Source organism: Pteropus vampyrus, unplaced genomic scaffold (genome assembly GCF_000151845.1).
Source record: "Pteropus vampyrus isolate Shadow unplaced genomic scaffold, Pvam_2.0 Scaffold18, whole genome shotgun sequence".
Lineage (NCBI taxonomy): Eukaryota > Metazoa > Chordata > Mammalia > Chiroptera > Pteropodidae > Pteropus > Pteropus vampyrus.
The window spans coordinates 10,092,732-10,106,644 of NW_011888799.1; positions in this window are offsets into that span (position 1 = coordinate 10,092,732).

Genomic DNA, 13,913 nt, shown 5'->3' on the forward strand with positions numbered 1-13,913 from the left:
AGTGAAGAATAACAGCATTAAGTCACTCTCAGCACTCTCAGAGAGTGGAGAAACTGGCACTCTTCTCTAAATATAGGACCAGGCCTGAAAATTGTACAAACACTTCAGAGCTAGTGTTTTGCAGTAACTTGCTGCCAGTAGGGAACTGGCAGGACATCCCTCCAACATATAATCTAATTCTGCAGTTGAGCCTGATTGTGGGCCATAGAGGGGACTTTAGCTCAGAGTTGGCATGAAACCAGGCACTCTCCAAAGATGATACCTCTCCAAAGAAGGGAAAGATTCCCCAAGGTGAGAGAAGCTCCTATCCACCTTTTTTGAGCCTTTTCCTGTTATTGTTAGCTGAGGCAGCCGGATAGGCACTAATGAGGAGCCTGCAATGGAAGGTGTAGACTGAGAGCATGACAGTCCTGTGAATCAGCAGTCGGGTCAGCCTGGGAGCTGGGAGACCAGGTAGGCCCTGCTATAAGCAGCAAGCAGCTCAGAGTTGTTCGTGGCAAGAAAAAGTCCCTGGAGTATAATGAGTTGAGGGGGTAAGGCAGAAATAAGAGACAGGGTAGAGGAGCAAGGGAGTTTCCTGTCTCATGCTGATTTGAAGAAGTCATTTTGTGTCCAGGCCCTGTGGGTGGGCACAGCCATTTGGAAGATCAGATAAGTTGGGACCACGTGGGCAATGGAGAGCAACAACTTCTTCTAGGAAAACTACAAAAAAACTTGCTTGCAAAAGTTGGTATAAAAAGGAGGCAGGCATGGCTTTTTAAAATTCATTTTTAAAATGATTTATTTATATTTCGCTCCTGGAGAAAATGCCAGAATTGGTTAAATCATTGTACTCACAATTTAGCAGCACAAGCACCACAACTAGAACATCTAGCTGTTGCTTTACTCCTTGGTCTCCCTCAATTTCCTGAGCTATAATACTGAAGCCATGACTTTCTAATCAGAAATTTCTGAAAAATTCTGAAGGTTATATATATGGCACTGTTAAGTATAAATGTGATACTGGAGAGAGGAAAGGGAGTGATTTATTTTATATTCATTAGTTTAATGGCTTGGTTTCATTAAGTGTTATCTTGATTTAATTTAGTGCAATTATTAATTAACATAGTTTATCATTCAACATCAATGATTTTCCAATGAACAAAATCATTCACATCAGTCAGGAAGCTACTATCAGGGCCTCTTTCCCAGTATAGTGTCTTTTGGGGTTTTTCAAATTAAGTTTTGTGTTTCAGGATGTTTGGAATTACAAGGAGAGGTAATTATCTCAGAAAATACAGGTTTTATTTCTGATGATCAATATATAAATTAGGAGTGGTGGGAAATCCTCTGACCGTGTGTCAGATGAGAGCTCATTTTGTATTGATTCCAACACTGACAGTATTAAGTTTAACCTGTACAAATATTGTGCTAGTGCAGAAGTCAGCAAACTGCATCCCTCAGGTCCAATCAGGCCATTGCCTGTTCTTGTAAATAAAGTTTTATTGGAACACAACCACACTCATTTGCTTACATATTGTCCCTGGCTGCTTCCCCTTCTGAGTAGTAGAGAGAGAGACTGGCTTGCGGAGCCTAAAATATACACTTTCTGAAACACTACAGAAAAGGTTTGCCAAAATCTGCTCTACTGTTTTACATGACTTAACAACTATAGGAGATATTCTTTGTCCCCAAAGAGGAAACTGAGGCACAGAGAATTTATGCAACCTGCTCAAAATCATACGGCCTGTCAGTGGAAGAGCTGGGGTTCCATTTCTCAGACTGCCTCTGAACCCTATGCTTCTTACTACCATAGGGGATGAGGTTTATTCTGTATTTAGATTTTCTCCTTTCCTCTTGCTTACTTTAAAATCCTGCTCTAGATCTCTTATAATAATTCTATTTTCTTGTCTGACTTGCAAGTGGAATGAGGAATTAATAACTGTAATTTCTATTCCATTTATGTTATAAGGAGACCAGTTATATGGGGAATTATTGAGGTGATAGCAGGTGAGAGTAAATTCAAGTAAACATTATTTAATGAGTGCTTCCTATATAGGAAGCTAGGCAAAATATAATGCATGCTCTTTATATGAAAACAGGTCATGGTCTGGTGAAAAGCAGAAGAGTAAATAGATGATTTCAATATATCGTAAAGAGCACTATGATAGAGGTTGCACAAGGAGCTAGCTATAAGGGCATACAAGTGTTCTCCTGAACCTGATTTTCATGGGAAGGGGATGGGACCCAAGACATTTTGGAAGAGGAAATTCCTGATAGGACTTGGCCAAAAGAAATTGCTGGAAGGGTCTTCAAAACTGAGAGGTCTTTGTGAAAAAGAGCACGCCATATGTCATGGCACAATGTGTTATGAAGGCTCTGAGAGCGTGGATCAGAGACCAGGAAGGGGTCATCAGTTCATGAAAGCCTTCGTACATCATGACATTACGGCCAATAGTTTTCTTCAAGTTGACTGTGGGAAACTATGTAAGTGTTCTTAGTCCATGTAGATTGTTTTCAGATTTCCATTTTGGCCCATTTGAGGTCAAGGTAGTCTGCATTTTCATAAAAATGTGGCAATTGGAACACCTGTGTCAGAGTTGCTTAAGATGATTGTTTAAAATGAAAATCATCAGGCCCACTTCACACCTCCTACATCAGACTCTCTGTGGAGTGGTACCTATTTAAATCTGCGTGATGTTTAAATCTAGTGGGTTTTTTTTTTTTAAATATGTACTTAAATAAATATCCCAGGTGATTCTTACACATTCCAGAGTTTAAGAAGCATTGGAAAATAGTTTTAAGAAGGAGTTGGAGAAAACAATTAGTCTAAGTGAGAGCTGATGAGGGTCTGAATAATGGTGCCTGGACCACAGAGGAAGGGATGAATTTTAGATGTATTTTGGAAATAAAAATGGACAAGAGCTGGTGATTCGTTGGATAAACATAGGCAGTGGATTGCAAAGGAAAAGAAAATGTCCCTCTTGCTTTGAAAAGTTTTGGCTTAAGTTGTTATTGAAATGAGTTAGAGAATATTTTTCTCCCACCAAAAACTGCACCTCCTCATTCCTTCTCTCCCAGATCAGTTCAGAAACTTGCTCAGTAACTTCCCTGTTTTTCACTCTGGAGGTGAGCACTGAGTTTAGTCCTCCAGAAACTAAAAAAACAAAACAAAACGAAACAAAACTATGTCCAGAGTAGTTGGTTGGAATGTATACTTATTGGAATGAAGATCCTGATACATAATGTCATATTTTTGAATTGTAATGCCAAATGTGAGGGAGTCTGGCAAGAAGAACAATTTAGTTAAATTAAAGAATCTGTTCTGTAGGTAGATTGGCCACTAGAGAGCCAATGAAGACTTGTTTATGAACCAATATCATATTTTTTTTTTGTGAGAAAATGTTATTTGGTTGATTGTTTTTATCATTCCGTGCTTCTGTTGATCAGATCCTCCAAATTAAATCCTCGGACTTTACAAATCTCCAAGCTAATCTGTCATAGATAACCTAGAAGTAAGATAAAAGGTCACTTCTGTGTATTTGAAGGAGACACTTTTGAGGGTATAGTTTGCATTGGCTGTTCTCAATAGCACAAGAGAACAGCAACAAACCCTGTTGTAATTTCAGCAAAGCCCCATGCAACATGCTTACTGGAAAGAGTTATCAGAACTGGGTTCTGCTTCTGGTTAGTTGTATGACGTTGGCCAAGATGTGAGAGTGATTTGGAATAAGACATGAATTTAACCCTCAAAGATCCTATTTTCTAACAGGAAAGGCAGGGAGGAATACATAGTTTGGCTTCAAGGAGGAAGTACAGTTTGAATAAAAACTTAAAAGATAGATTAAGATTTCAGGCATAAAAGGAGACATGACTAGAGAATTTAGAACAGTTTGTGTTGAATGGATCAGTGTATATAGGAGAAAATTAGACTGTACAGATGAGCAGGGAGCAGATCCTCTAGAACTTATGTATTAGTTTTAGGAGGTTGCATTTCATTCTTGGTAATGCATTGGAGTAAAGACAAGGACATGGGTTGGGAGAGTATGCAAGTGTGATAGATAAGAAAGGAGGTCTGAACTAGAATAGTGGCCATTAGAATACCCAGGAAGGGAACAAGATAAGCTGCATCTGGAAAGTTCAAATCTACAGGACTAATTGCATCTGGATAAAGGGAGGAAGGAGTTTGTAGAGAAATTGTACTTAATGACAAGGTCCATCCCCATCCCTGTCCTTCTGGTGTATGCATGTGGTATGATTAGGGTCTAAATTTAGTTTTGGAGTCTCTCCACCTATAGGCAGTTTGCTTTTTCCTGAAATTCTATTTTTTCTTTTCTGCAATGGAAATAACAAACTTATTGGTAGAGAAGAGTTCATCTAAAGTGCTCATGTAATTTCTGGCACATACAGAGGAGGTAGCTTACAAAGGTTGGTTCTTTGACCTCCCACCACCACCATATATACCTTACCAGGAGAAAAGTAATTACCAGGGAATATCAAAATAACGATGCACCCTAGGAATGTTGAAGTCAAATATGTTAGGTGAAATATCCCATTCAACTATAATGGCAGAGTTACCAACTACAGAGTATTAGAAACCTGCACTTTCACATCCTACAATGTACCTAAACCTCAGTCTCGTAAGTAAAGGACTGATTTCTTACTGAATTGGAGCTTGTGGAAGCTGATCTGGACATCAGCTGATTGAAGGAGGTCAGTCTGCGTCTTCATCTGGGGCAGCATCACCCCACATCTGTAATTTAACTTGTTCTCTTACAGATGAAGTGCTGGGCAGAGGTGAGTGTGGATTGGTGAAAATATATTTTTATATAACTGATAGAGCAATGCAGAGGAGTCTTCTACTAATAGGAATGGTTCCAGAGTCTGAGGTGCTCTCTGGAGTTTTACCACAGAGAGGGGCTCTCTGGAGTTTTAGGCCAACTCCAATTTCAGTGAGGATAGTGTGGGTTTTCTGTGCAGAAACTGTCCAATTCTTGCCATTGAATTATTTCCTCTTCTTTTCCTCCTTCTTAAGGATCTCAGGAATGCCCCTATTAGAAGTCTCTGGAAAATAAGAAGTCAGACCAGGGCAACCTGAATTAATTTTTTGTAAAGGAGAGAATGGAGATTCATTATTCCTGTAACTCAAAAGAATAGCTTCCCCACCGCCCTTTCCTTTTTTTCTTTGTTTGAATTGTTCAATAGAAACTAAAAAGAAGAGTTACCTTAATTTCAAGAGTAACTCTTAGGTGAAGAAGAAGGTCATTGTGCATGACCAGAGGGAGAATGAAAACAGAAAACTTAGAGCTTCAAAACAAACTTAAGCAGCTTATAAATATTGAATGGATTGTAAACACATAAGAGGTGAATAAAATCAGTCCGCTAGAAGTCTATGAAATAGTTTCATTGGGAAATGACTAATGTGTGAGCACAAATCTTGGTGACAGGTGGGTTAGCTATCTGTGAACTTTCTAAAGGTTAAGTGAACAATAATAGGATTTTGTTAATGCCCCAAAGCGAGTTTAAAACATTAAATACGTGATGTAAATATGCAAGTAGCTTTAATTGGGCATAATTAATAAAATGAGGTGTGTTTAAAATAATGACATTTAGAACAAGAGAGCAGTTAGGGAGAATTTGCCTAAAAAGCCAAAAAGTAGTAGTTGCTTTGTGGCTTCATTATTCTCAGTAGAGATATCTCTCTTAATATCATAAATTGTCACTTTGGCAAGCAAAATAGGTTCTAGATTAACTGCAAGTTTCTTGAGATTCCTTGGCAGATAGAAATGTTGGTATTCTCAAAAGACAGCTTTAAATAAAAGATGGGCGTGAGCCTTCAAGTCAAGTCTATTATTTTTTGCATCAGGTCAATTGAATGTTTGACATATTTAATTTTCTATTATCAAGGGCTGATTCTGTTTTTCCCTTCTGCCAAAACTTTGGTTGATTTTGACTGTAGTAGCATATCTTGAAGGCATATGAGAAAAAAATTTAAGCCAACTAAATTCTCCTTGACTGTTGTCACCACAGGTGACCTCTTCAATTTCTTTCAGGTGTGTGAAGAGCTTCATCTCCAAGTTAGTGAGAGAGGCAGATAATTTACCTTTGCTGGAGTGGGTCTGTGAACCTCAAGAGATTAGTCATTCCTTGTAGACTTTCTGTGTGCGCGCGTGTGCATATGTGTGCGTGCGTGCGTGTGTGTGCGCTCTTCTGGTTTGCTTAATATCTTTTAAAAAATTTCATGGAAATTTTCAAACATATGCAAAAGAAAAGGAATAGTATAATCAACTCCCATGTATCCATTAACCAGTTTCTACTACGATCAACAAATAGCTTATTTTTCTGTATGTATACTCTCCTCCACTTTCTTCTCTTCACTGCCCTCTGATTATTTTGAAGCAAATAACATTCTGGGATTTCATAAGTTTCATGAATGTCTGATTTGTGAGAACAAGATTACCCAAAATATAATCTATAGAAACCTTGTTCCGCAAAGCTATTGCAAAAAACAAAGAGTTCTACACTTCAAATTCTTTGGGCAAATGCAAGACACCATCTCTGCTTTTCAAAGTGTTGCCCTGTACATTAACATATTAATGATTGTAGCAGTTAGAACTCATTTAAATCAGTATCTTTCAATCTTAATGTTGAGTCTGGAACTTATTTTCAGGAGACCCTATTTATATCATATGGTAGAAATGTTAAAAGATAATATTTACAACGCTTACTAGGCACTCGCTGTATGCCATGTATTTTGCATGCATTACCTCGTTTAATCATTATAGTAATTCATTGAGATAGAATTTATAGATGAATATATTGTCCCATTTTCAGATAAAGAAAATGAAGCTCAGAAGTATGATATCACTTTACAAAAGTCACATATTGGGTCAGAGACAAGGACAGGATTTTCACCCAGAACCTGAGCTCTCAACCACAAAGTTATACATTTGGAGAGGAGGTGCTAGTGGCCTGATGTACTTCTCTAGTGGCCTTGATGTACTCCTGTTTTCTTCTAGTGGCATGGGAAACAAAGGTACAACACACTTGGTCAGATTCATCAGGCTAATTATTTTGTTTAATGATATTTTTCTATTTTCATTGTGCTATATATTTTTTAGATTATTCTCATATCTATTGTTTTAGATAAACTTCCTAATGTCGAGAAAAAGGTAGGACCAGCATTATTTTTATTGAGCCAATAACACACAGAGAAGGTACATGTCTTGCTCAAGGTCACAAATTCATTACAGAGTTGGAATTAGAATCTAGATATTTATGTCCAGTGCATTTTCTTTCGACTGTACCATAAATAGTGCATTGACAAATAGGGTATGCCTTCGGCTCCTGGCTTGTTCTGGTTGAGGTAAACTGGGAGGCAAACGGAAAGGGGTGGTGATGGACAGACTGCCATAAACCAGAATTACTTGATAATGGAGAGTCTACAAGTGGTAATGCTCCTTTCGAAATATTCTAGAGGCAAAGTCTGGTGCTCCTTTTGGAATCTAGATCACGATTTTTTATGTTTTAGAGTAGAAAAGGGTGATATCTAAAGGTTTAGTTTTCTTAGGATAACCTATGACTACCATCACATCACTTTGCTCCTTCGGAACAGGGAAAAATCCAACAGTGCCCATTGTGATTCCAGCTCTAACAATGCTCACTGTGATAGCAGCCAAGGTCAATGTACTGCCTTCTAGAGTACATGTTTGGTATATTCTCTCTTGAGTATAAATTTATACCAAAAACTTTAAAAATTATGTAATTATTTTCAAATGTATCATGGGAAGGGGACAGTTGTATAATAGCTGCACAGAATTAAGCATCAGCATTATTAGAGCTTTCCTGAGGCTCTAATATATCTCTGATTAACTGGGCATCTATTTTGCCTGGAGATAGGGAACATTTGGATGTGTGGTTGCTAATAATGAACATTATCGCTTCATTAAAGTAGTTCAAGGTAAGAAAATTTGATAGGTTTTCCCCCACATGTTGTTAATTACAAAGGGCAATTCAGTAGGTTTTAGTCCTGCATATATCTAGACCATAAAATTACATAATAAACAATAGTTCATTGCAGGTGATTAAAATACATGTCTCTGCATAGATTAAAAGAAGAGAGATACAGAGTAAAGCACCATGATCTCATTATTTATTACATTCCATCTCATAATTAAGGAAGGTATAAATTTAAAACTTATTAAAAATGTGGAGGCACCATGATATAACAAAAAGAATATTGGTCCTTGGATTGGACAACCAGGGTTAAGGAAATAATTATTGTACTTTTGACGATGTGGTCTTGGGAAAATATTTAATTTCTTTGAGCCTTGGTTTGCTTATTTGAAAATGGAGATAATAGTAAACACTTCAAATGCTTTTCTGGGGATAAGACAATATGATATATGGACCTGCAAAATCCTAAACAAACTATTATTAATAATAACAGTTTTTAAAATGGAAGCAATAAAGCCAGAGCAGGAAGACAGCAAATGACAACAGAGTCCCGTGTAAGAGTGGTGTGTGTAGATATGCAAATATGAGTGCATTAGGCTGCCTCTGGGCTCATCGGAGAGGAAGATCAGCCAGCCCAAGAAAAATGAGCCAGGGAAGAATAGAAGAGAATCACACGCTAAGTATCAACATAAAAGATATAGTAAGTAACGACCTTGGGAACTGTGACACTAGAAAGATGCTTTTTTTCCCCTGGCCCGGACACCTGATTCCTTTGTCCAAATATGTGTTATGATAGTCAATGGTTATTGTGCTGTGAGAGTGTAAATCTTGTTTATTTTCTGGTTGCTTTAATTATGTTGTGATAATTCAGAATGAAAACGCCCATTCTGTTCTCCTAGGGGGTTGCCGCTAACACTAAATTTTCAAATCAATGAATGTTCAAAACCCTCACTTGCCCTAGGAAGTTGGTTAGCCACCCATGATTCACTTCTGGAAGTGTTTGACGCAGAGAGCCTCAAAGGTTCCCTAAAAGCACAGAAAGCCAGTGACGGAGTTAGAGAAGCCTTTTTGAATCAAGGCTTTTCTGCCTGCTTTATCTACTGAAGGTTAAATGGGTGTTTTGTAAAATATCCTGAGCATGCCTGCTGCTTCACAAGGAGACTATCATTAAGCAAAAAGGAGACCTTAAAACATAGCAAGGGTGTGTAGAAGTTTCTGGCATATGCTGAGGGTAACTTTCAGAGGGATTTGTGGAGATCTAGTAAAAGAAATTAGAAAGTCTGTGGTAATTGCTTCCTAAATAAGAAGTTAGGCTATATAATCTCTTCAAATTAAAAAGGAATGATGCTTTACCAGAAGTCCCTGGAGGCACACAAGGTTAGCAGAAGAATGCTTCTTATAATTTGGTGGGTTGGTAAAAAGGGTAGGTCAGCTGAAGGTGAGATTGTTGGCACTGTGGGGAATTTCATCTCAAGTTAGGGCAGAAAGGAGTGGGTGGGAGGTCTTTGTGGTCTTAGAATGGGCTCTAGCATTTCTATCACCAGTAACTGTCCTTTTGTTGTCACCATACTATTTGGGGTGAATTTGCCATTTGAGATTCTCCACTGATAAATCCCCAAAGGGAAGATTTCCAGTTACTTTTTAGAGCAAGCTTTGTGTAGATTACAAATATTTTGCAAGTTCAATTGTTGAAACATAATTATTTCCTCTGTAATTAAATTTATTTCTTATGTTATACATCAAAATGAGAGAAAATATAGACATATCTCAATTCATCCTAAAAAGGCTACGAAAAATACTAAGAAGAATTTTTTAAAGTTTTTCATTTGGCAATATAAAATTAAAATAGTGATACAATCTCACTGGAACATCGGAACAATATTGCACAAAGATGTATAAAAACAAAGATAATCAATCACCTTTCCTCCAGTGTTATGTTAACATTGAGGTGTTAACAGTGTGATATATGTATGTAAAATTTACATATATGTAAAAGAATTTTTAAAAAGACAAAATTTCAGAATCGGAGAGAAAATCAAAGTTCTGAAGACTTTTCAGCAAGATCAGAAATAAACAGAACTACCTTCTTTGGGGTTGAATCTTAATATAAAAGAAACTAGACTGAAGGCTTTGGGTCTATAATTAGGCAGTGGTCACAAAAGGGCACTGAGAGAAAGAGATCCAGAAGTTATTTCTAGAATATTTGCCCTGAGCAGAATCTTAGATGCTAGTTGCCTCATTTCAACCCTTATCCCCCATTTCCTTAACTAAACTTCACAGAAAGAAGTATATGATGACATGACAATCAGTGACTCATGTATCCTTAGAAGAGCTCTTATCACCAAAGTTCATTTAATACGCATCTTTGTGAGCATGGCTGTATGGTGCCAAGTTTAGAAAATCAAGCTAAAGAGACAGGATCCTGACTTTCAGAACATAGAAAGAGAAAGCAAGGACCTAGAGACAGATGAACAAGTAAAATAAGTAGCAGAAAGAACCAAAAAATTAATATATTTGTGGTGTGTATGTTTGCATTCTCTGGAATGGGGAGAGAGGAGAATCTGGAGTAGGTACAAATTTAGACAAGATGAATCTGGAGAGGATTAGCAGCCTTGATTCCAGATATGCAGCTACTTCTTCCTAGTGAATATAACACAGGGGACTGCTGGACTAAAAGGTGATTTTTCTCATGCAGAGGTAAAACTTCAATTTGAGTCTAATGGAGCATAATCCCATTAAACCTGAGGTATCTCTTTGGGGCAATTGACTTGCAGCGTGTTATCCAAATTGTGGAATAATAAATACTATTATAGCTACACAATGTATCTGTTCACTCTGTGAGAGAATTTGAGGAAAAAACCTGTCTGTCTGTCTGTCTGTCTATCTATCTATCTATCTATCTATCTATCTATCTATCTATCTATCATCTATCTATCATCTATCTCTTTCTATAATTCTATGTGTGTATGTATATACACCTACGTGTAATCAAATGTACGCCTGCATACAATAGGCCTATTTCTCATCCAAAAATTTTTGTAAAGACTTGTGGTGAGTAATAATTCATTATTTCTGGAATTCTTTAAAATGGAAAAATTGTGTATTTCTTACTCTTGTGACAATTAGTTTTATTTACAGAAAGCTTAGCAGTAACTTCTTAGCTTAGAAATTTTACATATTTCTTAGTGGGATACAGTACAATAGGCCATTTTGGTTATAAGTTTAACTGAATTTGGTCTACTCGGCGTGCTCTCTCTTTTCATTGGTTTTTCATCCTTAGGATCTCTGTCTGAAGTTATGGTAACCACTGAACTTGCTGCTTTGTGAAAAATCAAACAACTCTTCAATCCATCCCAGTCACAATTGCTGAGGTGTGTGTAAATAAGTAAATAAGTGAGAGACTGGCCTCAGAGAGTATGGCTCAAAGATTTTAGTGTCCATATTGTTCTGCCTTCTATGAGCAAGTGTGAAAAGCTTTGAATAAATGCTAAAATCAATGTTATGTTGTAACTCAAAATGCTGTTGTCCTCTAGAGCAGGTACAAATTTACTAGATCTTGTGAACGGATGGAAGGAGTTGTGGTCATAATGGTGACTATGACAAGAAATAGAAAGCTGTATTCTGAGGCCAAGAAACCCTACATCTGTTTATCAGAGCGTCGGAAAAATATCAAGTTCTAATGTATTTTTTGAAATTCTGTAACAAGTTTAGTGTGTTATTGTATTTTTTAAGCTTGAGGTAATACATGGACAATGCTAGCTGAAGTGTTGTTATTGAAATTTAATCGTCAGAATGTTACATATATTGTTAAATAATTACTTTTCAATATTTATAAATGATTAAAAAATAATAACCCAAGACAGAAAGGACATTCTAAACAGTGGGAAGGCAACTGGTAGCTTATGCTTTTTCATTCATTGTGATAGCAATTGAGCTTCTTGATACATTTATTATTGTGAAAATGTCCTTGAAACTAGCAATTAGGTAGTTAGAATTCTGAATATTATCTGGGAAACTTCTAGAAGCATATTTGTCAAGTCAACTTGCACAACGCATTTGTAAGTACTCTCTATGAGAATATGCAGAAGATGTTTTGGTTTCTGATTCATTATCTCTAGCCTAGTTATGTGTTGAACTGAAGGGTACATTTGGCTACTGCACTGGGGAAAAATAGATTAGTTCTTTTCATCTCTGTCAGTTTCTCTTTATCCACACATTTAAAATAGTTTCTCTCTCTTTTCTTTTTAAGCCACAGCTGTGTTATTCAAGTGAATTTTTTTCAATAAAGAAAATATACTGCACTGACATTCTGAATCATTTCGGTTTTGTTGGTATTATTTATTTTAAATCTAAAGATTCAGCAGTGTAGTGGGTAATAAATAAGAGTCTTTGACAGAACTAAAATAAGGATACCTTACATTAAAGGGACCAACCAAATTGTACAATTCAGTAACTCTCTATTTGCTCATTATGGTGATTTGTGTAGACTTTTCTAAAACCACAAGGTTTAAGCAAAAATGCTCACTTGTTAGAAATATATCTAAACATTTGGTAGCACTGAGAGTTATCCAAGAAACTTAGAATATCTCTGAGAATTATATCACTGATTTCCTTGTCTAAACAAAAGCAAATCCCCCAAGGTCACCCGCTAAAAATTAGAACAGTAAATAAATATTCTTTTATAACATTTATGCCTTCATCTTGGAGGTAGCATTGTCTAGTTCCAAGAAAAGCCAGTTCTCCCACTGATAAGTAGAGCAGTCACTGCATATTGCAACAGGGGCCCCAGAAATTTAGAGAGACATACTATCCAATAAACCAAACACCACAGCAAACATTTCAATTCTAGACTATGTCCATTTAAGAAAAAAAAAATACATGGGAAAGAATATTGAAGAAAAGAAAAAAAGGGAGGGTCAGAGAGAGAAAGAGAGAAGAGATACAAGAGAGATTAACACAGATAAACATAAATAAGCTTTCATGTAGTGGTGACCACATTTTAAAACCTTTTAAAAATATTGCTACTGATAAGTTTTATTAAAACAAAGGCTAAACTATGCTGCAGTAATGATACACATGCACAACAAACTCCTAATCTCAGTAGTTTAACCTAATAAAAAATTATTGCTGGTTCATGTCACAACCCATTGCTAATGAACAGAAGCACTCTTCTCCATGCAGTTCTTCAAGGTCAGGCTCCTTCCATTTTGTGGCATCTCCATCTTCAACATGCAGTCTCCGAGGTCACTGCAAAGGGAGGAAGTTAGAGTGAAGACCTAAGAAGTGAGATTTTCTGGGTTATGCCAGGAAGCATTAATTTATCACTTCCACTCACTTTCCATTGGCCAGAACTGAATCATATGGCCCAACTAAATTGCAATAAAGTATGGAAGAATGAGTCTTCCTGAGTGCCCAAGAGGAAAATAAAATGGTTTTGTTGAACACGTGACACAAGTGGTGGCTGCTGTTTTGTTTGTTTTATTTGTTGGCACCAGTGATGATATCAACTCTTAATATTAGTGCAAGTCTCTTTAAGTCCTTGTTAAGATATAGTGAGGGGTAAGTATTATCTATGATGTAGACCTGTAGATACAGTAATCAACTTATCTCACAACATTTTTCTTATAAAATCCTAAATAGAGAATACAAACAATAGTGGTTCAAGTAAGTCAGAAGTTTACTTCTCTGGTAGATAGTCTGGTAGAGTAACAGGCTCCCTCTATCTGTTATTCTGTCATTCTCAATGTGTAGTGTCCATGTCAATGACCAAGATGGCTGCTTTCATTCAGAAAAGTGTGATGGGAAGTACTGCATCACAGGGCCATAGCATTGGTCAAATCCAGCTACAAACTTAGTACCTTAAAATGACACAATTGATTATCTCATAGCTCATAGCTCTCTTATCTTATTTCGACAACCTGAAATGGGCTAAAATCAAGGTATCATCAGGGTTACATTCCTTTCTAATGGCTGTAAGG